Here is a 22,736-nt window from a genome sequence, read left to right as displayed (position 1 = left end):
ATTGAACTTGTGTGGGTTTTAATCCATCTGATAGATGAAAAATTTTGTCTCAGTATTTTTTCATTTGCATTTTTTTTTACTCCTGGGCAATATAATTGCTATTTCCACTACCTTTCATACTAGAGGATCAATATTATCTCCTAACTTATAAGTGACCACCTATGTCTCTGACTTGCTTTCCGCCTTACCTCTTCCAGAATTCTCTATTCCTTTCATACCTTTAATATCTCCCCTGCTCCATTTCCATTCAAGTATTTACTTTCATTTTTTGGCAAGATGTTACAATCCAACAATATGGTATAAAAGGCAAACCATGAAAAGCATGTCTTCATAATTTGAATCTGAACACTGCCCACCCTTACAATAAACCACCATCTTCACCTTCTTACCTATTTCTTCAGCCACATTCAAGGCATACAGAAGCATATATGGATTCATTCCTTTCTGTAGATAGATTTAAGTGGCAACATACTGTTCAGTTAAGGTAATACCAGCTGCTGTAGTAACTTAACCCAAAATCTCAGTGGTTTCACACAATGAAAGTTTATTTATGCACTCACATGGCCGTCTGATGGTCAGTGGGCAGATTCCCTGTGGACTTCAGGGCCCGAGTTCTGCCATAGTCTAGTATCTCAGTGTTTACTTCAGCATCCATTCACCAGGGTGGCTGTAGGAGGAATGAAAGGAAAAGATGAACTGTTTCTTAATGGCCTGGCCCAAAGTCACCAGATCACTCAGCAAATATGTCCCTGGATGTAACAGTCTTTTCAGATATAAGAATGCCTGGGAAATTTAGTAACTGGCTTGGCACTTAAAAATATGGAAGCATAATATAAATCTTTGGCACTATATGTCTCTTAAATGTATATTCTTTACATTGCTTTACTCCGTGTTGTGTTTTTTTTTCATTTTATCTTTGAGATATTTCCAATAATTCATATAGGGCTGATACATTTTAAAACCTTTTTCAATGAGGCTGGTGTTGTGGCATAGCGGATTTAAGCTGCCGCTTGCAACACCAGCATACCACATGACTCTCTGAGTCCTGGCTGCTCTGCTTCCAATCCAGTTCGCTGCTAAAGTGTCTGGGAAAACAGCAGAGGATGGTCCAAGTGCTTGGGCCCCTGCACCCACGTGAGAGACTTGTATGAAACTCCTGGGTTCTGGCTTCGGTCTGGCCCAGCCCTGGCCATTGTAGCTATTTGGAGAGTGAACCAACAGATAGAAGATTTCTCTCTCTCTCTCCCCTTAACTCTACCTTTCAAATAAATAAAATAAATCTGTAAAAAATGCTTTTTAACAGCTTCATAATACAGGCATTTCTAGCTGAACTAGACTTTCACCTAATCTACAAGATTGCAGTAAATACAGATAATTTTGCTAGAGACAGCTCTGAAGTACTTCATTTTCTGCAAAAATCAGGCTATGATGAAGAATCCTACTGGAGAGTTAGCTTGAAGAAAGAAGACTGCAGACCAGGAAATGATCCAGAGACTCTTCTACTAACCCTCTCAGCCTTGGGGACAGTCCTGCAGCTGATATTAGCTTTGTCCTCCTCTTTTTGCTTGAAGTCAATGAATTAGTAGAGTTGGAATGCTTTCCCCTAAGCCAATCTGTTCATGTACGCAGTAGACTAGAAGGGCTAGGGAACTTAAAAAATATTAAAACTCTCAAACTCTTAACCAATGACTGATGGAAGTCTTGTGAAACCATTCCAGTTTCTGAGTAACTACTTTAAAAAAAGATTTAATTTATTTGAGAGGCAGAGTTATGGAGAGAGGAAGATATATATATATATATATATATATAGAGAGAGAGAGAGAGAGAGAGAGAGAGAGAGAGAGAGGTTTTCCATCCACTGGTTCACTCCCAGATGGCTCCAATGGCTGGAGCAGGGCTGTCTGAAGCCAGGAGCCAGGAGCTTCTTCCAGGTCTCCCATGTGGGAGCAGGGGCCCAAGCACTTGGGCCATCCTCCGCTGCCCTCCCAGGCCATTAGCAGAGAGCTGGATCAGAAGAGGAGCAGCCAGGACATCAACCAGCACAAATGTGGGATGCCAGCGCCACAGGTAGAGGCTTAACCTACTAATGCCACAGTGCCAACCCCTCCTAAGTAACATTTAAACACATTTTCCTCTGTTTTGCAGAACTCATGAACAAGCGTCCTTAATTTGATACTATATCTTTTTATTTGAACAAGTGTCCTTAATTTGATACTATATCTTTTTATTGACTGCTATTTACCTGTTCTTTTCTGACATGCACAATCCTCTCAGTTTCTAGAGATCAACTTCCAAATAAATGTCTTATACTCAAATACCCATGCATGTCCCAAGGTCTGTACTAGGAGACCTAGACAGATATTAGATCACTACTCTTTCAGCTTCACCCTGTAGGTTCCTCACCAATAAGAGCTGGTTGTAGGCTGCTAGACACCATTCAGTCTGTAGTAATGGGCAAAGTAGTACAGTTAAAAAAAATACTTAAGCAACTGTTACTTGATATAAAGATATTAGCATGTTGAGTAACACAACAGGCCAGAATCTCCATGACATCTGTGTTATAATGACAACACTTCTCTACTTAGGAATTATATACAGAATTATATGAGAATCTCTTGGTACAGTGCTCTCCTAGTGGACACTGACCTTGTTTCCACTTTTGGGATTTATAGACAATGCTGCCAAGACTCTCTTGTGTATAGAATGTTTACAAGCAATTTCAAGAACTGCTAATTGCTTTCTTAAGGTTTTACCAACTTAGACCTTTAGCAATGTATAAGAATGCCTTTTTATCCTCACCCCTGACCTTGTGGCCAAAATTGTCACCACTGCCCATATGAAAAGTGAAAAACAGTATTTCAGAAGAGACTTTTGGAAGAAAAATTGAGTATCATTATATATTTATTTCCTTTTTCATCAACTGTATGTTTATATTTTTATCATATTGTTGGTATTCCTCTTTTACTGTCTTATAGACAATCCTTATATACTAAAGGATCTTTTATCTGAGAAACAGAACTATAAATACATATCCACAGTTTTTAGTTGGCCTTTTCACTATGCTTATAGTATTCTTTTAACCATGGAATTTTTTTCTTTTATTTTTATTTAATGAAATTCACCTTTTTCATTGTGATTTTTAAAGAAATATCTATTTGAAAGAATGACAAAGAGAAACAGACACACACACCCACACATACATACACATAGTGTGAGAAATTTTTCTTCCACCTTCTGGTTCACTTCAGTGCTGGGCCATACCAACACCAGGAATTCAGAACTCCATCTGGGTCTCCCACATGGAAAGAGCCCAAGTACTTGTGACATCATCTGCCACTTTCCCGGGCCCAATCAGCTAGGTTAGAAGCAGAACAGCTGGCATTCGAATGCAATCCCAAATGCTGGCTTAAGCTGCTGGGCCACTACGCTGATTCCCTCCATTATGACTTTTGAGGTCTATGTCTTACTTTGAAAGAACTTCTCACGTGTGGAATAGAAAAACAATTCTCCCAGCATTTAACCCTAGCACTTTTCTGCTTTAGTTTACAGTCTTAAGTGTTTTATCTATCTGAAACTCTTGGTAATGTCTAAGAATCTAACATTTTGGGGTATACTGATAATTAGCCAGTTGTCAAACCATCACTTATTATGGAATGATTCACTTTTCTCTCCTTGATTCAAAAGATCACCTTTACTATATGCTAAATTTCCATATGTATTTGAGACTGCTTTTGTACTTTCTGTTCAATCAACTGATCTGTCTATTCATATATTCCTAATATACTATTTAAATCAACAGAGCTTAATATTATCTTAATATCTGAATGGGACAATCTTTCTTCATTATGCTACTTTTTTATAATTTTCCCAGTTATTTTGACTTGTTCATTTTTTCATATAGAGTCACCTTGACTAATTTGTTGGGAAAAAAGAAATCCAACATTAACACCCCCCAAAATCTATATATGTTTCTTCTATCTTCTTTAGCTTAATCTTTTTCTGTTTTTATTGAGTTATACTTCCTTCCTTTTCACACTAAAACTTAAATCTCTTGAAAGTTTGATTCTGCTCGCATTAAACAAAAATTAATCAAGAATATATGAACTGGCCGGCACCCCGCAGCTCACTTGGCTAATCCTCTGCCTGCAGTGCCAGCACCCCGGGTACTAGTCCCAGTTGGGGCGCCAGATTCTGACCCGGTTGCTCCTCTTCCAGTCCAGCTCTCTGCTGTGGCCCAGGAGTGCAGTGGAGGATGGCCCAAGTGCTTGGGTCCTGCACCCACATGGGAGACCAGGAGGAAGCACCTGCCTCCTGGCTTCGGATCGACGCAGCCTGCTGGCCGCAGTATGCCAGCTGCAGCGTGCCAGCCGTAGTGGCCGTTTGGGGGGGTGAACCAACGGAAAAAGGAAGACCTTTCTCTCTCTCTCTCTCTCACTATCTAACTTTGCCTGTCAAAAAAAAAAAAAAAAAAAAGAATATACGAACTGCTAAATCCAGTATGCTTTTTCACATATCTCATGCCTCTTTAATGTTCCAGACGCTGTTAACTATTTCTTCCTATTTAAATTCTCTCTCTTCTTTATTTCTATTCTGCTGATTTAGATACTGAGCATCCCTCTCTCATTACTTTTCCACAATCTCTCCACAGAGAAAGTCATTCGGTCGGAAACATCCTGAATCCAAGTATCTGTTTTTGGTATGCTACCTTCTCCTAAGGTCAATTACCACTAAATATATAATTTTGAGTTCTTATTAATTAACTGACAAATGGTAGGTATGAAATAGATACTTTTGAATAAATGAATGAGCACCAATTCCAGATTTCCAAATTCCTGCTAAAAATTTCTCCAGGGATGCCATTTAATCTTCACATCAGCATATCAAGTAACTGCGTAGATAGGAAATAAGTTCACTGAGTCCCATACTGTTGAAACAGTATTTGGAACATCTATATGGTTTTTTCTGGACATCATGCATAAAGGCCATGACAAATTTGAGTGAATCCAAAGAAGGAACACAGGACAGTGAATGACACCAAAGTTAGATGATGACATGCTAAATCAAATTATGATGTTTAGTCTTCAGAACATATGATTAAGAGGGGCTTTGGTGCAATGGGTTGAGCCACCACTTGGGATGCTCACATCTCTTATCATCGTGCTGGTTCAAGTCCTGGCTTCCAATCCAGCATTCTCGATGCATCCTGGGAGAAGGCAGAAGCTGGATCATGTCCTTGGGCCCTTGCCATTCAGGTGAAGTTCTTGGCTCCCAGCATAAGCCTGGCCTCACCCAAACTGCTAAGAAGATTTGGGAAATGAACCAGCAGATGGAAGATCTTTCTTTGTTAATTTTTCTCTTTTCTTTTAAAAAATTTTATTTATTTACTTGAAAGAGTTACACAGAGAGAGGAAAGGTAGAGAGAGAGAGAGGGAGAGGTCTTCCATCCAATAGTTCACTCCCCAATTGGCCGCAACGGCCAGAGTTGCACCAATCCGAAGCCAGGAGCCAGGAGTTTCTTTCGGGTCTCCCACGCGGGTGCAGGAGCCCAAGGACTTGGGCCATATTCCACTTCTTTCCCAGGCCATAGCAGAGAGCTGGATTGGAAGTGAAGCAGCCGCGTCTCAAACCGACACCCATTTGGGATGCTGGCGCTTCAGGCCAGGGTATTAACCTGCTGTACCATAGCGCCATCCCCAACTCTGACTTTCAAGTAGATGAAAATAAATAAACATTTTAAAAAAGAAGATATGGTTAATAAAAGACATAATATCAAGTATCTGAAGAAAGATGGGAGTGCTGGTAGGAGGAAAGACTTTATAGCATTTTCAGTAACTTCACAGAACAGAAGCAGGACAGTGAAGTTACAGAGTAACAAATATGAGGATGAATTACCAATAATGAATAATCAGATTCTTAAAGTGGTGAGTTTCCTCTCACTAACCTCTAGGAATTTTGATTTTCTTTTCTGTAAAACAAGGACAGTTACTATGCACAGTTATTCATAGGCATTAGAAAGGATAACTACACAAGTTATTCCACATAGTGCCTGGCATATAATAGATATTTAAGGAATATTAAGTCTCTGAAAACAAGTTGACTATCTTTGAGAATGATGTGAATTCATCTTTGAGACCGATGCAAATTATTCTCTGCTTAAGGTTTTTCTTTTTTCTTTTCTAAAACCAAACTCATCACATTTTACTCTAAACTGGCCCTATCAGTGCTATTTTCTTATAAGCTCCACATCTTACTCCTTTTACTTCCTCTCTTTTCCTCATTCTCCAACTCCAGTCAGTCACCACATGTCACCCAATCCAGTGGGCTGGTTCTTTCATATTCTTTCAAACTTATCCTATTCTTATGCTGTAATTAATGTTGTTCATGGCTTAGCTCTAACCTGTAACAGCACCCCCTGATTAAGTCTCCTACTATCTGACCCCAGCCTATTCATCTTTTCAGGTCAAACTTACTAATATCTCATTTCCATTCTTTTTTTTTTTTTTTTTTTGACAGGCAGAGTGGACAGTGAGAGAGAGACAGAGAGAAAGGTCTTCCTTTGCCATTGGTTCACCCTCCAATGGCAGCCGCGGCTGGTGCACTGTGGCCGGCGCACCGCGCTGATCCGAACACAGGAGCCAGGTACTTATCCTGGTCTCCCATGGGGTGCAGGGCCCAAGTACCTGGGCCATCTTCCACTGCACTCCCTGGCCATAGCAGAGAGCTGGCCTGGAAGGGGGGCAACCGGGACAGAATCCGGCGCCCCGACCAGGACTAGAACCCGGTGTGCTGGCGCCGCAAGGTGGAGGATTAGCCTAGTGAGCCACAGCGCCGGCTCATTTGCATTCTTAAAAGTTGATGGCTTGCAGAGCCAAGATGGCGGAATAGTGAGGGCATGCACCGATAGTCCGGGAAAAGATAGTTTAATAAAAGTGAAGTTACTGTAGTCTCAGTAAAAGGCTCAGGAAAAAACTACAGAGGAAACACTTCCGGATCTAGTGGATGTGACACGGAGGACCTACAGGGAGAGCAAGGTCGCCCACTGCATGGAAGTCGAGCCACAGTAGCCAAGCCACTACAGAAGCTGAGCCGCAGAGTCCGCGCGCCAGCGCTGGAAGGGGAGGTGAGACAAAAATCCTGGTAACCTGAGACATTGGCGGGGAAAGGCAGAAAGAGCCTACAGGGAACGAGGCCTGAAGCCCCACTGGGGAAAGTTCACCAGGCTGACTGGAGGAGAGAAAAAAACGAATAAATAATGAGAACTGGCACGGACATTAGCCTCTCTCTCCACTCACCTTACAAAGCCAAGCAAGACAAAGAGCAGGCACCATTTTACATATGTAAAGCGATGCCTGCCATTAGCCAAGCAGAAAAACCTGATTCTGGTGGGGAGAAATAACAGGAGGTTAAGACTTAGTGAAAGTGTGGAGCTAACGAACTGAGACTGAAAATCTGAGGGGGGGGGGCGAGAGAACTCACCGAGTACACAAACACGGTAACCTGGGCAACCTGGTAGAGACTGCGGAGAAATTTGAGACCACACTGAGGGCTGCATAAACTCTTTGTGTGGTCCCAGTGGTAAGCAGACAAATACCCACAGGGGCCAGATTTCATACATCAACTACCCTCAGTTCTACTCAGCTGTCTGGAATTACTTGCCAACTGAGTCAAAAAAAAAAAAAAAAAAAAAAAAAAAAAAAAAAGAGAGAGAGAGAGAGGAGAGAGCAAGTGAGTGAGAGAACAATCTGGGTGAGTCACCTTTGGCACACTCTTAACCCTGAAGAACCAAACAGAGCTCTGTGGCCACACCCATCACAGCCTCTAAGGATCCATCAAAAGTAGACAGTCCACTTAATCTAGAGTCACAGTATAATGAGAAAAAACACCACACCGAAGAAACCAAAGAATATCTCCAATATACCAAACAACAAACACAGAAACCGAGGTAACAAGAACAAGGAAGACACCATGACACCCCCAAATGAAATAGACGCCCCAATTCAAGATTATGAAGATGATGAGATAGAAGAAATGCAAGAAGCAGTTCTCAAAAAATTGATAAGAACATTAAGAAGTTCTCAAAAACAAATTCTTGAACTACAGAAATCCTTAATGGACAAGATAGAAAATATCTCTCACAAAAATGAAATATTAAGGAGGAATCAAAATGAAATGAAACAACTAGTAGAACATGAAACTGTGATAGTGATGAGAAATCATAATGAAATGAAGAATTCAATAGATCAAATGACAAACACATTAGAGAGCCTTAAAAACAGAATGGGTGAAGCAGAAGAGAGAATATCGGACATAGAAGACAGAGAACAGGAAAATATACAGTCAAACCAAAAAAAGAAGATGAAATTAGAAATCTAAAAAATATTATCGGGAATCTTCAGGATACTATTAAAAAACCCAACATTCGGGTTCTAGGAGTTCCTGAAGGCATGGAGAGGGAGAAAGGATTAGAATGCCTTTTTAGTGATATACTAGCAGAAAATTTCCCAGGTTTGGAGAAGGACAGAGACATCCTAGTACAGGAAGCTCATAGAACCCCTAATAAACATGACCAAAAGAGATCCTTACCACTAATGTTGTAATTAAACTCACTGCAGTGAAACATAAAGAAAAGATCCTAAAATGTGCAAGAGAGAAACGTCAGATTACTCTCAGAGGATCTCCAATCAGACTCACAGCTGACTTCTCATCAGAAACCCTACAAGCTAGGAGGGAATGGCGAGATATAGCCCAGGTACTAAGAGAAAAAATGCCAGCCCAGAATATTATATCCTGCAAAGCTCTCATTTGTGAATGAAGGTGAAATAAAGACCTTTCATAGCAAACAGAAATTGAAAGAATTTGTCGCCACTCGTCCAGCCCTGCAACAGATGCTTAAAGATGTGTTACATACAGAAACACAGAAACACGGTCATCAATATGAAAGCAGGTAAACGAAGGAAACCTCACAGCAAAAGATCACAGGAAGTTCAAAACATATATTAGAAAATGTCTTCGGCAAATGGCAGGGCAAAGTTACTACTTAGCAATAGTCACATTGAACGTTAATGGCCTGAACTGTCCAGTTAAAAGACACAGATTGGCTGACTGGATAAAGGAACAAAACCCATCTATTTGCTGCTTACAAGAAACACATCTTTCCAACAAAGATCCATACAGACTGAAAGTGAAAGGCTGGAAAAAGATATACCATGCCAACAGAAATGAAAAAAGAGCGGGTGTAGCCATCTTAATATCGGACAACATAAACTTTACCACAAAAACTGTTAGGAGAGACAAAGAGGGGCACTATATAATGATTAAGGGATCAATTCAACAGGAAGATATAACGATTATCAATGTATATGCACCTAAATACAGGACACTGGTTTATTTAAAAGATTTGTTAAGGAACTTAAAAGGAGACTTAGACCCCAATACAATAGTACTGGGGGACTTCAATACTCCACTCTCAGAAACAGACAGATCAACAGGACAGAAGATCAACAAGGAGACAGTAGATATAAACGACGCTGTAGCCCAAATGGATCTAACAGATATCTACAGAACTTTTCATCCTACACGTAAAGCATTTACATTCTTCTCAGCAGTACATGGAACCTTCTCTAGGATTGACCACATACTAGGCCATAAAGCAAGTCTCAGCAAATTCAAAAGAATTAGAATCATACGATGCAGCTTCTCAGACCATAAAGGAATGAAGTTGGAAATTAGCAACTCAGGAATCCCTAGAGCATATGCAAACACATGGAGATTGAACAACATGCTCCTGAATGAACAATGGGTCATAGAAGAAATTAAAAGAGAAATCAAAAACTTTCTGGAAGTAAATGAGGATAACAGCACAAAATACCAAAAATTATGTTAAGAGGAAAGTTTATAGCAATAGGTGCCTACATCAAGAAATTGGAAAGGCACCAAATAGATGAGCTTTCAATGCATCTCAAGGATCTAGAAAATCTGCAGCAAACCAGACCCAAATCTAGTAGGAGAAGAGAAATACTTAAAATCAGAGAAGAAATCAACAGGATTGAATCCAAAAAACGTTACAAAAAATCTGCCAAACGAGGAGCTGTGTTTTTGAAAAAATAAAAAAATTGACACCCCATTGGCCCAACTAACTAAAAAAAGAAGAGAAAAGACCCAAATCAATAAAATCAGAGATAAAAAAGGAAATGTAACAACAGACACCACAGAAATAAAAAGAATCATCAGAAATTACTACAAGGACTTGTATGGCAGCAAACAGGGAAACCTATCAGAAATGGATAGATTCCTGGACACATGCAACCTACCTAAATTGAACCAGGAAGACACAGAAAACCTAAACAGACCCATAACTGAGACAGAAATTGAAACAGAAATAAAGGCCCTCCCAACAAAGAAAAGCCCAGGACCAGATGGATTCACTGCTGAATTCTACCAGACATTTAAAGAAGAAACTAACTCCAATTCTCCTCAAATTATTCAGAGCAATTGAAAAAGAGGGAATCCTCCCAAATTCTTTCTATGAAGCCAGCATCACCTTAATTCCTAAGCCGGAAAAAGATGCAGCACTGAAAGAGAATTACAGACCAATATCCCTGATGAACATAGATGCAAAAATCTTCAATAAAATTCTGGCTAATAGAATGCAACAACACATCAGAAAGATCATCCACCCAGACCAAGTGGGATTTATCCCTGGTATGCAGGGATGGTTCAATGTGCGCAAAACAATCAATGTGATACACCACATTAACAAACTGCAGAAGAAAAACCATATGATTATCTCAATAGATGCAGAGAAAGCACTTGATAAAATACAATACCCTTTCATGATGAAAACTCTAAGCAAACCGGGTATGGAAGGAACATTCCTCAATACAATCAAAGCAATTTATGAAAAACCCACGGCCAGCATCCTATTGAATGGGGAAAAGCTGGAAGCATTTCCACTGAGATCTGGTACCAGACAGGGATGCCTACTCTCACCACTGCTATTCAATATAGTTCTGGAAGTTCTAGCCAGAGCTACTAGGCAAGAAAAAGAAATTAAAGGGATACAAATTGGGAAGGAAGAACTCAAACTATCCCTCTTTGCAGATGATATGATTCTTTATTTAGGGAACCCAAAGAACTCTACTAAGAGACTATTGGAACTCATAGAAGAGTTTGGCAAAGTAGCAGGATATAAAATCAACGCACAAAAATCAACAGCCTTTGTATACACAGGCAATGCCATGGCTGAGGAAGAACTTCTAAGATCAATCCCATTCACAATAGCTAGAAAAACAATCAAATACCTTGGAATAAACTTAACCAAGGACGTTAAGGATCTCTACGATGAAAATTACAAAACCTTAAAGAAAGAAATAGAAGAGGATACCAAAAAATGGAAAAATCTTCCATGCTCATGGATTGGAAGAATTAATATAATCAAAATGTCCATTCTCCCAAAAGCAATTTATACATTCAATGCAATACCAATCAAGATAGCAAAGACCTTCTTCTCAGATCTGGAAAAAATGATGCTGAAATTCATATGGACTCTCTGCTGTGTCCTGGGAGTGCAGTGGAGGATGGTCCAAGTGCTTGGGCCCTGCACCCCAAGGGAGACCAAGAGACGCACCTGGCTCCTGCCTTCAGATCAGCGCAGTGCGCTGGCTGCAGCGCCCCGGCTGTGGCGGCCATTGGAGGGTGAACCAATGGCAAAGGAAGAGCTTTCTCTCTGTTTGTCTCTCTCTCTCTCGCTGTCCACTCTGCCTGTCAAAAAAATAAAAAAGAAATTCATATGGAGACACAGGAGACCTCGAATAGCTAAAGCAATCTTGTACAACAAAAACAAAACCGGAGGCATCACAATACCAATTTTCAGGACATACTACAGGGCAGTTGTTATCAAAACAGCATGGTACTGGTACAGAAACAGATGGATAGAACAATGGAACAGAATAGAAACACCAGAAATCAATCCAAACATCTGCAGCCAACTTATCTTTGATCAAGGATCCAAAACCAATCCCTGGAGTAAGGACAGTCTATTCAATAAATGGTGCTGGGAAAACTGGATTTCCATGTGCAGAATCATGAAGCAAGACCCCTACCTTTCACCTTACACAAAAATTCACTCAACATGGATTAAAGACTTAAATCTATGACCCGACACCATCAAATTATTAGAGAGCACTGGAAAAACCCTGCAAGATATAGGTACTGGCAAAGACTTCTTGGAAAATACCCCAGAAGCACAGGCAGTCAAAGCCAAAATCAACTATTGGGATTGCATCAAATTGAGAAGTTTCTGTACTGCAAAAGAAACAGTCAGGAGAGTGAAGAGGCAACCGACAGAATGGGAAAAAATATTTGCAAACTATGCAATAGATAAAGGGTTGATAACCAGAATCTACAAAAAATCAAGAAACTCCACAACATCAAAACAAACAACCCACTTAAGAGATGGGCCAAGGACCTCAATAGACATTTTTCAAAAGAGGAAATCCAAATGGCCAACAGATACATGAAAAAATGTTCAAGATCACTAGCAATCAGGGAAATGCAAATCAAAACCATAATGAGGTTTCACCTCACCTCGGATAAAATGGCTCACATTCAGAAATCTACCAACAATAGATGCTGGAGAGGATGTGGGGAAAAAGGGACACTAACCCACTGTTGGTGGGAATGCAAACTGGTTAAGCCACTATGGAAGTCAGTCTGGAGATTCCTCAGAAACCTGAATATAACCCTACCATAAAACCCAGTCATTCCACTCCTTGGAATTTACCCAAAGGAAATTAAATTGGCAAACAAAAAAGCTGTCTTCACCTTAATGTTTATTGCAGCTCAATTCACAATACTAAGACCTGGAACCAACCCAAAAGACCATCAACAGTAGACTGGATAAAGAAATTATGGGACATGTACTCTATAGAATACTACCTAGCAGTAAAAAAAATGAAATCCAGTCATTTGCAACAAGATGGAGGAATCTGGAAAACATCATGCTGAGTGAACTAAGCCAGTCCCAAAGGGACAAATATCATATGTTCTCCCTGATCAGCGACAACTAACTGAGCAGTAAAGGGGAAACCTGTTGAAGTGAAATGGACACCATGAGAAACAGTGACTTGATCAGCTCTTATCCTGACTGTTGATGTACAAGGTAATACTTTATCCATTTTAGTATTTTTTTTTTGTTCTAGTACTATTGGTTGAACTCTGTAATTAACACACAATTATTCTTAGGTGTTTAAATTTTAACTGAAAAGTGATCCCTGTTAGGAATTTGGAAAACATTATGCTGAGTGAAATAAGCCAGTCCCAAAGGGACACATATCATATGTTCTTCCTGATTGGTGACAACTACTGAGCACCAAAAAGGAAACCTGTTAAAGTGAAATGAACACTATGAGAAACGTGACTTGATCAGCCCTTGCAGTGACTGTTGATGAACAACTTAATATGTTATCCCTCTTAGTATTTTTTTTGTTTGTTCTACTTAATACTTTTGGTTGAATACTGTAATCAATACACAGTTATTCTTAAGTGTTGAAACTTAACTGAAAAGTGATCACTGTTAAATATAAGAGTGGGAATAAGAGAGGGAAGAGATGTACAATTAAGGACATGCTCAAGCTGACTTGCCCCAAACGGTAGAGTTAGAAACATACCAGGGGATTCCAATTCAATCTCATCAAGGTGGCATGTACCAATGCCATCTCACTAGTCCAAGTGAACAAATTTCTGTTCACAATTGATCGTAATGATAGGACTAAGAGCCAATTGGATCACATAAACAAGACTAGTGTCTACAAATACTAACTGATAGAATCAAAAAGGGAGAGAATGATCCAACATAGTACATTCCATTGTTCATCGTAGTAAGTGAATCAACTGAAAATTTTACAAAGCATATTGGGAGACTTCAACACTTGCATGTAGTGTGTTTTTAAATATTTGAATATAAGTTAAATGCATAAAAATGCAATCATAACAAGAAACTATACTGTATCCACACATTATAGGATACTATTTAGCAATAAAAAGGAATGAAGTACTTATTCATGCTAAAACATCCTCACAAACATCTGTGCTAAAGTAAATGAACGCTGCAACAGAAGACCATGTAATCTATAATTTCATACATGAAATGTCCAGAATAAACAAATCCACACAGTCAGAAAGTAAATTTGAGGTCAATGAAGGTTTGGAGGTTGAGGGGAAATGGAAAATGATTGATTCTGAGTAAGTAGTGAAAATGTTCTAAAACTGATGGTGATGATTAAAAACTATGACACAATAAATTTAAATGGCTCAATTCTATGTGATTTATATCTCAATGATGCTGTTTTTAAACAATGGAATTATAATTTACTGTTTGTAAGATTTCTAATTTTAAGTTACATGAAGATTATAAAATATCTAGAATATACTTTATTTTAATCTTTGACAGAAATATTTCTTTTAAAATTATCTATTTTTATTTATTTGAAAGGTAGAAAGACAGTGTTTCATTCTCCAAATGACTGCAATAGCCAATTTGGGTATCCCATGTGCATGCCACAGATTCAAGTACTTGAGCCATCACCTGTTGGCTCCTAGGGTATATAGAGCAGGAAGCTCGAATCAGAAGCTGAGCCAAGACTCAAACTCAGGCACTCCAATAGGGGATGTGGGCATTCCAAGCAGTGGCTTAACTGATACTGCAAATGCCCAACCTAACAATAATATTTCTAATATACTTAAGGATAAAATAAAATAAAATTGTGGTTTTCAAAAGTGCTTTTTATGAATAGACAAAAGAAATCTTTCTTGGAAACCAACAAAGCAAAATAATCTGGAGCTATTTTGGTGGATGAAGAGTAGAAGAATTCACACTCTTTCCACTCAGACTATCACCCTTCCTCTAAAATTTGGCATCTAAAGAATCACAATAAAGTTGGGAAAAAACAGGTTGGAAGTTATAGCAAAAAGCAACATAGTGAATAAACTTTAAAAAAAAAAAAGAAAAATTACGCAAGTTGAATTGTTTGGTATCTGGCAGGCTATCTAGTAATAACAGCTTAGAGTTGACTTACATTAGTGAAGATAAAAATGGTTGAATTCTACTTAATAAGTTTGAATTTTGCTTCTGTAATTAGATTTAAGGTATGTTGTTTACAAGCACAAATTGTTGTAAAGTCAAGATCTACCTATAATTTATGTGGATTTCCCCCCTTATTGCAAGTATTAGGCATTTTTATATTCTGTTTATAGCAACAAAAATCATATAAATCATATAAAAATTCCCAAATTTAAAAGCTCTAGTTCCATAATATTGGAAGAGCTGCTTTCTTAGTTCAATGCTGCTTACTCAGTAAGAAAAAGTGGGCAGTTTTCAACTCATTTCTACTTACATAACCACATACTCTTCTACCTGGATGGCTTATTAGCACCTAAAATTTTTATGTCATTATTATGTAGATGTGATATATTATACTATACCACATCAGATTTATACCAAAAAAGAGTTGATCATTTGTATCAAAATATTTTAATACATTTAATGGTAAAGTGGAATAAAACTGTGGTTTTCAAAACTGGTTTTTCAAGGGTGGACAAAACAAATCATTTTGAAGCACAGTAAAGCAAAATAATCTTCCCAACTTCCCCATTTCAACTTAAAACTCTAGAACCCCACTGATAGACAGCTCTTTAAATGCAACTTGCTTCTCTTTACACTCCTAGCTCCTGATCTAGGCATAATCTTTCCCCCTTTAGAGATGAATTTTCAGATGTTCTCCTTCCTGGTAGCTCTTTTCCACAGCTACCCAACTTCTCTGGAGTCAGATCTGTTTCACCCTTCTTTTTTATTTACTGCATTAGAATAGTTCTCAGGTGCTACTTCTATTACATTATTTCTCTCTTAAAATACTTAAATTATTCTTTATGATTTGAATTCTTCTCAGTCTCTGTGTGTTGGTTAATCTTATCTGTCAACTTGAGTGTGTCATATGGCACACAGATATTTGGTAAAATACTATTATTTTTGGGAAGGTATTTTTGCATGAGATTGACATTTAAAATCACAGGCTGAATAGAGTAAGTACTGTGGTTGGGTCCCATCCAACCAGCTGAAGTCTTCTGCAGAACAAAAGGCTGACTTTCTCCAGAGTTAGAGAATTATCCTTCCTAAAGGCCTTTAAGTGTTGACATCAGCTCTTGCTGGTTTTACAGCAACTTCTAATCTTTGGATTTGAACTGCGACATTGGTTCTACAGATTTTCAATTTATTAGGCTTCAAAACCACAAGATAAATATATTTATCTCTTATTCATTCTGTTTCTCTGGAGAGCTTTAACTAACACGCTCTCTACCCCAAATCTGTATTCTCATTTCACCAGTTCATTTTTATTGTATCTCAACAGATTCTGTCTCCACTGAGACAAATATATTTGTTACCTTCTACCCAATTTCCACCTTAATGCTTTAAATTACTGATATGCTATTGTACCACCTATATTTGCTTATCACACATTTCTTTCACCAGACTGTTAAGCACTTTGAAGACAAGAAACTCTATTTTCTTTCTACAGAGATAATAATAGGGACTAATAATGTAAAATACAGTTTAATGACTAAACCTTAAAATATATACATTTAGATATATGCTATCTATACAATTTATCTATATCTATATATTTATAGAGATATCTTTATCTCTTACTTAAAGTCTGGTAAATGTTGTAATGTTTATTGTTTATTTTTACTTAGAAGAATCACATTTGGGTTAAAACTGATTCTCATTTAAAAGTATTCCACTTCCACATTCATTTTGCTCAGAACAGAGTTACAGACAAACTTTAGTGTAGATAATTTAAAAATACAATTGACATAATGTTTTAATGTTAGAATGAAATGCATACTTCATATTTTTCAAACTCAGTTATACTGCTTTGCTAAAAGTAAATAGTACCTCCAGGACACCATCTGGTAAAAATCTCTCATGGATTAACCCAGAAAAGGAAGTGAATAAGTTTTTATATATTGCATAGTTGTGGTTGCAAAACTGCAGTAAAAATATGTTTCCAATGCACTGGTATAAGTGAGACTTCAGAGTTCAGCTACCTCATCTGATTTGATCCAAGAAGCTTGGAATATTTAAGACCATATCTCATCAACAGGGAGAAGGAGGGCTGTTTTCTTTTCTAGCATTCCAATGACTTAGAAGAAAAAAATAATAATCCAGGAAATTGAAGTCCATGAGCTGGAAAATATGAATCTTGTCTTTTAGAAAGCATTCATTAAAAAAATAATAGGCGTTCCTTAATGATAGGACATAATACATCAGAGAAGTCTGAGACCATATACAACAGTTGGATAAGACCCCAAAATGTCATTGTATGCATCCCTGCTGATACAAAATGGTCAAATTAGTTTTTACTTTGTTGTTGTCGTTATTGTTAATAACGTGTTATCCAAGCCTTGATCCAGTCCAGTAACTAGACCAATGGAACTCCCCCTGCCGCCCCCACCTCTCTAGGGATTCCATTCTAGAGACTAATAGATTTCACTGTCAGAAAACATTTCCGGGATTCAGTCTTAAATTTCCGTTACTTAGTTTTCATCCGATTACTTAACTATAAATCCTTATTCTACCTTTAAAAATGATTTGACTTTCATGAAGTTTACATCTGTCAAATACTTTTAAAATATTTCATAACTATATTCCATCAGCGATAGACAAACAATACATATTTTATTTTTTTTCCTATGGGTTAACCATTACACATTATTTTCAGTTTGAATAATAGTGAATTTGCTTATCTGAGGTCTGTACATGCTCCAAACTGGTATTCCTGTTGTGATCTCAGCAATGTCATTTAAATAACTTTTATGTTCCAGCCACATTATATAAAGCTTTTGCATATACAGACTAAAATATCACTGACTGATTTCACTGCTATATTGCATTACAAGATCATATATAATTTGCTACCACTATCATCTCAAAGTCTCTTGGTATTACTACTTTCCAAGTACTGTATATCCTGCCAATTGAATGGCTGTGTTTCTGATTATTTTTCCCCAGATGTATTAGCTACATTTTTCCAGGTTGAATCACATTTCATTTCCTGCCCATATTTCTAACCACTTTAAGTCTCTTTTATCTGCCCTCACTGTTTTTGTCAACACCATCCAATTTAGCATCATCTGTAAATTTAATTAACATGATGTGTATCCTCTCTTATAAATCATTAAAGAAGTTTCTCTGCAATGATTTGTTTATTTTTTAAAAATCTAATGCTGTTAAATGTTTAGTCTTCCTATATTTTTTAAAATGTATCTTTCTGTCATTTAATATTTGTTTCATTATTTTAGGAGTGGCTGATGACAGACTAACAACAGAATCATGTTCAGGATCACTATTTTCCTTTTTTTGAATATTAGTGCTAAATTACCTTTTTGATTGCTACTGTGCATAATAGCAAAGCTTTTACTGACAATTTTCTGACCTTCTACAATTGCTACTTTTTTTTTTTTCACAAATGTGTACAAACATCATGGAAGCCTCCCTATAAAATCCTCATATTCCTGATGTAAAATAATCAGAAATTCTTCATTTTGAATTATGTTGTACAGTGACTTGATTCTAATTTACAATGAAAATGTTCTTTTATATTAAATGAGTAAAGATTAATTTAGAATTTTTCTATTTTAAGTATTTTGAGATTGGTAAGTTGAACCGAGATCAATATATTCAAATGAAATGAACAGAACTATTTTAAATTTTATTGGATATTTAAATTCTTCTACTCTACTAATGAATACTTTTAAATATGTCAGGACTCTAAAAGGGTGTTTTGAAATATAATTTCAGAAACAACATCATGCATGGACCTATTATCCCGGTATTAAAAAAAAAAAAACCATTATGGTACTCTAGCAGCTCCTATATACAATTTTCTAAGTGTATGGGTAATGTTTTGAGAATTTTATGAAAATAATTTATTTTGGCTGTCTATCCATTTGCTAAAATATATTTCTTTTAAAAATTTATTAACTCAGACATTTTAGTTATTCATTTCCATTTTATACTACCCCATTCTTTTTACTAAGTTGTTTTATTTTTCGACATAAATATCTGTCACATGTCTTCAATAATTTTGGTGGCTTTCTTTTCTTGAAATTTTCCTTTAACCTAAGTCCCTAGTGTTATGTTTATATACCACTATCTATTTTTACTTTTGCAAAATTATTTTTTATTTATCAAGAGGCACAGAGACAGAGAGAGATATGGATACAGAGAAAGATATGGAGAGATTGAAAGAGAAAGAACTCTAGGACACTGGTTCACTCTTCAAACACAACCCAGGTCTCCCACTGGGGGAAGAGTCAGGAACTGGAGTCAGGAATTGAATCCCAGCATTCTGACACAGGACATGGACATCTTAATGTGGATTAAATGCCCACTCCTTTACTTATTTTTAGATTTTATTTATTTATTTGAGAGGTAGAGTCACAGAAAGAAGATGAGACACAGAGAAAGGTCTTTGATTCGCTGATTCACTCCCCAAATGGCCACAACAGCCAGAGCTGAGCCAATCTGAAGCTAGAATCTTCTTGCATGTCTCTCACAAAGGTGCAGGGGTCCAAGCACTTGGGCAATCTTCCACTGCTCTCCCTGGCCATCTGCAGAAAGCTGGATCGGAAGAGGAGCAGCTGGAACTGGAACAGGTAACTCTATAGGATGCCAGCGCTGCGGGTGGAGGCTTAGCTTATTATGCCACAGTACCAGCCCCACTCATTCCCTTTTTTCTTTTAAAAAGCTCATCCCCTTACATATTGTCTTATTCTGCCTTTTGATCATTTATGAGTATTTACATACTTTGAAATTACTTATTATGGTCTAATTATGGCATATGGATCTGACTTCACAAACAAGTCAATAAGAGAATCTCTCAACCTGTTTTTTTAATAAATACTTACATTTCATTATATTTGTTAGGGGATCAGAAAACTCACATGCATACCTAAGACATTTATTTATTTCCTAATAAATTTAAACTTTACTTGTTTTTGGTAAGCACATTTTTCACTGCATAGCTTTTGTTCCATTTCTCACTTCTATACTCATGCAACAACTTTAACAGATTGCCATTTTCTAAACCAACCCTTTACTTAAATTTCATCCTTAAATAGTATGAACATTACATAGTAAAAAAAAAAACTTGACAAATCCAGGGCTTTTTCATGTTTTACTAATTATTTTGTTATTGCTTAAAAAATACATATTCTGTTAGAGAATGATGTTCAACTTCATGCGGTTCAAAAACTAAAAATAATCAAAATATATAATTATTAAGGTTCTAACTAAATACAGTATAATACAATAGAATGCTAGAGGCTGGATTTTAAACTGATGATTATCAACTTCACCCTGTCGTTGAGTCTTTTTGCCTGGGATATCAAAGTCAGCTGCCTCAGGGTAGCCCACATGGTTGGCAGACAAACACGAGGCCATAAAAGCCAAGTCATCCTGTCTCACAGGAATGATTCTGTTCTACCATTTACTCTCCAGAGCACTGCCTGAGACAAAGCTGAGGCTACACTTTGGAAATGACATCTTTGCCTGCTCTTTGTCTTTGCCCTTTCCTACTTCCCTCATTTTCTTTTCCTTTTGCTGTTGTTGATTTTAAAGATTTATTTATTTTGAAAGTCAGAATTAGAGGGAGAGAGAAAGAGATTTTCCATCTGCTGGTTCACTCCCTAGATGGCTGCTGGGCCAGGCTGCAGCCAAGAGCCAGGTGCCCCATCCAGGTCTCCCACACGGGTGGCAAGGGCCTAAACACTTAGGCCATACCCTGCTGCTTTCCCCAGGCCAGTAGTAGGGACGTGGATGCAAAGTGGAGCAGCTGGGAATCAAACAGGAGCCCATTTGGGACGCCACTCACAGTGGCAGCTTTACCCACTATACCACAAGGGCAGGCCCCTAATTTTGTTTTGAAAGTACTCCCTCAATAAATCCCTGCAAAAGAAATTCCTTTCTTGCTGTGTCAGATATGGTATCTTTACTACAGTACAATAACACTGCCTCTGGTACATGAAATATGTCTACAAATCTGGAAATTGTATTCACTTAACAAAACAGATGTAATGTCCCAAAGCTTTTATTGATAATATTAGAAACATATTAATAACAACTTAGCATAATTTTGTGGAAATACAAGTCTACTAATTATAAAAATGGGGGCAGCTATTCAGCCTAGCAGTTGAGTAGCCCATTTCTACACTTAGGTACCTGGATTCAACTTCCAGCTCAGTATCCTGAATTCAGTTTCCTATAAAGGAAGAACTTGGAAGGCTGTGGATGATGGCTCAAATAACTGGGTAATTGCCACTACATGGGAGAGCTCACTCTCAGCTTCAGCCCTAGTCCAGACCCAGTCATTGTGGCTATTCGGGAGTAAAACAGTGGATGAATATTCTCTCAGTCTTTCTAGCATTCTGTTCTCTATGTCAAATATGTACATTTTAAAATTTAAAAAACAATAAAAATAGAATTATTTTATATACATATAAAATTCTGCTTAAATACAGGTACCACATTAGTATTTCCAATTATTAAAGTAATAATCACCTATTAAACGTGATTTGTGTTCAGATTTTTACGTATTTAATCTCTGAAAATGATTTCCACATGGACAGGTACTACCCAATACTGATGTCAGTCATGGGCATATGATGCTAACTGGACATATTCATTAATTGAAAGGCATTTATAGAATTAGATTCTTTCCTTGATCCTCACAGTTTAGCATTTCATTACATTGTACATTTATCAGTTCCAGTTGAAGGTTAGGTGGAAACTCCTCAATTACACAGTTAAAAGGATTTTAAAATATGGAAATATTCTTTGCTCTTGAATTAAAGTCCAAAATCTTTTGCTGGAAATGTAGTTTGAACCTGGAAAATATATTCATTCCAAATCTGTATGAGAATGAATATCTCACTTCTTACTTTGGCTTTTGACATTATAGGTTATGTACAAAATAAATTGATATTAATGTGATTCAAACAAAGGCAGTTATAAAACTCTGCTGCAGTGAATATAAGTGAGATTCTCTACTGAATTCTTTAAAAAGTATCAAATATGAAGGAAAAATTAATTTCCAAAGTAATTACCTATTTGACATAGCAGTTAAGAAAGATTCTTCTAATTTAGAAAAGTTTTAATCTTGGCCCTGAGATCAAAAATTCACAATACAGACTTTACAATGGCAAAGCCACTGAATTGTTGTATGATAAAGAATTTCAGGATATTCAGCTTCTATTTCTGACAAAAATTCACAGAAGCAGTGATAGCAATGAAGTTCACTGTTAACACTACTGGTTCAACAACACATGATAATTTCAAGTATTTCCCATAAAGTACATGCTAATAAAAAACGCAATGAATAACTACGGTTATATCTTATGACTTTTGTAAATCTGTCTAAGTCTTTTACAGTTCTACACATATCTTTGGCATGATTAGTTCTGGTTTTTTTTATTATTATTTTTTTGACAGGCAGAGTTTGATAGTGAAAGAGAGAGAGAGACAGAGAGAAAGGTCTTCCTTTTTCTGTTGGTTCACCCCCCAAACGGCCACTATGGTTGGTGCGTTGCGGCCAGCGTGCTGCGCCAGTCCAAAGCCAAGAGCCAGGTGCCTCCTCCTGGTCTCCCATGCGGGTGCAGGGCCCAAGGACCTGGGCCATCCT

At 37.4% G+C, this 22,736-nt stretch overlaps 1 long non-coding RNA gene across 2 annotated transcripts in view; it reads right to left on the bottom strand.

Moving 5' to 3' along the window:
• Positions 1-448: 448 nt before the first annotated feature.
• The window catches only part of LOC127491334 (uncharacterized), a 162,896-nt gene continuing 140,608 nt past the window's right edge, over positions 449-22,736 (bottom strand). For both annotated transcript variants that reach the window (XR_016225387.1, XR_016225388.1), the window contains exon 3: positions 449-667. This is a non-coding gene — a long non-coding RNA (uncharacterized LOC127491334). The remainder of the gene's footprint in view (positions 668-22,736) is intronic.

This window comes from Oryctolagus cuniculus, chromosome 18 (assembly GCF_051225735.1).
Source record: "Oryctolagus cuniculus isolate XC-2025 breed Fujian yellow rabbit chromosome 18, ASM5122573v1, whole genome shotgun sequence".
Taxonomy (NCBI): domain Eukaryota; kingdom Metazoa; phylum Chordata; class Mammalia; order Lagomorpha; family Leporidae; genus Oryctolagus; species Oryctolagus cuniculus.
Note: the sequence above shows the minus strand (reverse complement) of the source record. Positions and strands in the feature narration are given on the sequence as shown.